Source organism: Paramisgurnus dabryanus, chromosome 6, assembly GCF_030506205.2.
Source record: "Paramisgurnus dabryanus chromosome 6, PD_genome_1.1, whole genome shotgun sequence".
Taxonomy (NCBI): Eukaryota; Metazoa; Chordata; class Actinopteri; order Cypriniformes; family Cobitidae; genus Paramisgurnus; species Paramisgurnus dabryanus.
In genome coordinates, this window is record NC_133342.1 from 15,654,494 (window position 1) to 15,657,019 (window position 2,526).

At 33.7% G+C, this 2,526-nt stretch overlaps 1 long non-coding RNA gene across 1 annotated transcript; it reads left to right on the forward strand.

The window, feature by feature from the left end:
* Positions 1 to 1,577: 1,577 nt before the first annotated feature.
* Positions 1,578 to 2,060, forward strand: LOC135747304 (uncharacterized). The gene is made up of 3 exons (XR_010531834.1): positions 1,578 to 1,647; positions 1,801 to 1,847; positions 1,942 to 2,060. It is a non-coding gene; the product is annotated as an uncharacterized lncRNA (long non-coding RNA).
* The last annotated feature ends 466 nt before the right edge of the window (positions 2,061 to 2,526 follow it).

The following is a 2,526-nucleotide window of genomic DNA, read 5'->3' on the forward strand; positions in this document are numbered from 1 at the left end:
TTGTGTAGAAGCTAATGTACTGTTAACAGCTGTGCTGGTGGTTGATGGGCTTAACGGAGGCAGGGTCGTTCAAATTACTTCAAATATAAATCTTGATATATCGTTCAGGTTCACTGGTGCTTCTTGATCTCTGTAGTGAGACATGTCGATGCTGCGTTAAACCGGGTTAGTTAACACAACAAGATTGCAATTATATCCCGATCATGTCATTGTCATTATTCAAAGCGCATTTAAGGTATCAAAAGAACTCAAAGTGTGGTAAAATGAAGCAATAAACCCCAAGAAGCAGTGGGTTACCAGTGCATTTTATAACAGCTAAGGGGCGTTGCTAAAACCCCCTTAGCTGTTATAAAATGCACTGTAACCCCACTGCTTCGAGGGGGTTTATTGCGTTTATAAAACGGTTACTTCATATGCATAACGTTAGCGGGATTTTATAAAATAAAACACAAATAAGTTGTAATTATATTAGTACAAATATTACTCTTCCGCTAAACAAAGTAGTTCCTCAGAATCAAGTGTAACTGAAACAGAGCGCAGTTCCCAACCAACAGAGATGCAGCAAAGACACAATTTTAGACTGTGGTGTTTATTTTTATAAATCACCATTCATCTAATTTATACATTAACATTTATATTGTGCAACTGTTGAAGTGATGATCAAATATGCTTGGAAGCATGCTGAACTCTTTTTTTGCCATTAAGTTTAATGCCTTGCAGAAAAATTATCTTTTTTAAATAAACATAAAATATCAAATGAAAGAACAGACCAAACGCTTTCAAATAAAAAAAAACGTTTCATCCTACCTTAATTTGTTCTCTTATCACCTCTTATCAAATTTTTTAGCTAAAAGCAGAGATAATTCCATTTTTGTGAAGAACTTTAGTAAGAGATCAGATTCAAAGCCATCAAAACTTACACGCTGTGTTTTCAGTGTTGAGTGAATGCGTCAGTGTTTAAGTTGGGTAAGATCGCCACCCAGTGGATAATAGCGGACGTATGAACTTGACTTATAAACTCCACAGACAACGTTTTCTCTTTATCGACGAGATTACTCAACAATATTTATTGACATTTATCTGGATATAGCCATTAATTGTGCAATTGTAGACAAATTTAAAATATGATTAAAGACTGTGGTGTTTATTTTCATAAATCAGTAAACAGCAACAGTGGCGCAGTGATACTTATGTAATGTGGTCTGAACCGTGAGGTTACCGGTGTATTTTATCACGGCTTAGGTTGTTTTCACATATGTTGGTGCGCACCGTGGTATATACATAAACAGGGGCGCGGGAAGTGGGGGTGCTGCAGGTGCAAAAATATGCTTATATGGGCCCGGCCCGAGGATAGTAGCGGAAAATAACGTCCCGGGCAGAGAATCTAAACTCAACTATGTTGCAATAGGCTGTATGCTCCGTCAGTTGAACTGCTGAATTGATGTCTATGTTGGATTTACTGCTGTAGATGTTTAGTTGGTGTTAATTAATAACCATATACTTGGGTATAATTGAGTCTATATTATTGCAACATTTTTGTAAGATTATTAATTATTAATATGGTTCTTTTTTTATTGTTTTTAGGGCCACTGAAGCAGCATCTGGTGGGCCTATACTGGAAACAACCTCCTACACTGCTAGCAAGTTGTAAGTTATTAAGTTAGTTATTAAATATTCTTTCTCTGTCCTTCCTCTCTCATTACCTTTCTAACTCTACTGTATGTCTCCTTACATCACAAACGACCACATAATGTTTTTTATCTTGTAAATAATTATTAATTTGAATCTTTTTTTTAACAGCCATTCAGTCTGGTAGCTTAAGACACATCCTCTGAGTAATCTGAATGGTAAGTTTTTAAAAGTTTGTTGAAACTTTCTGATTCTCTCTTTTAAATGTTTTGTCACTAATAATCGCTAATATATTTTTCTGTTTCTTTTCAGCTTTCAGCTTGCCTGTAGACAAGAGGCAAATCCTCCCAGTCCTGCCCCTCTCTGAAAACTGTCTTTCTTTGTCCATGTTTATCTTTTCTAATAATTGAATCACTGGATTTTGTTTCTGTCTGTTTGTAATGTAAATGGTGTAATGAATTAGTACTTTTCTTGGGATACTTTACAGACGAGACATGTGTTTTTGTTCTTAATGTTTTAATATTTTGTATTTTTACAGAATTTTGCAACAGTTATTAAATAATCTGTGTTTTTTTTTTTTTTGCAGAAAATTAGTTTGGATTGTTTTTCTTTAGTTATTATTACTGTAGGTACACCATAAATTAACAGAAAATCTCAGTTTTTTATTACAGTACAAAGTCTGTGTAATGAACTGCCAGTACATTTTCTGTTAATGTGCATATTTATTTAACATTTGCTGTTTTTAAACAAAAGGTATAGCATTAATTAATTAAAAGTGTCCTGTTTTTTTTACCATAGATACAACATTAAACAACAGACAATTACCTGTTTTTACCACACAGTCTATAAATTAAATTAAAATCTACAGTTTTTTACAGTATAATATACAATTAAAAC